This window comes from Eimeria mitis, genomic scaffold, assembly GCF_000499745.2.
Source record: "Eimeria mitis Houghton genomic scaffold, Emh_scaff2033, whole genome shotgun sequence".
NCBI classification, from domain to species: Eukaryota; Apicomplexa; class Conoidasida; order Eucoccidiorida; family Eimeriidae; genus Eimeria; species Eimeria mitis.
In genome coordinates, this window is record NW_013570356.1 from 3,945 (window position 1) to 4,316 (window position 372).

The following is a 372-nucleotide window of genomic DNA, read 5'->3' on the forward strand; positions in this document are numbered from 1 at the left end:
GCTTACATTCCATGGGTTGACGCGTATGGGGGCTGCTAGAGCGCGAGAGCATCCGGTGAACTCTGATAGAATAGCTGCGATGGGTTTATTGTTTATATTGCATGCAAAAAACTCAAAAGGGTTTAAGTTTAATCCTTCTCTTATACAACTATCTAATAAACAATCTGATGCTATAAATAAACTACAACGCTCACTCCACTCTATCTCCTTCACTACTAACTCTATATGTACACCACGCCCTGCATCCATACATACATACACACATTTGTTTTGTTTTCTATTACCTTTTTGTTTATTTATTTGTTTATTTATTTTGTTAATTTAAAAAAAAAAAAAAAAAAAAAAAAAAAAAAAAAAAAAAAAAAAAAAAAA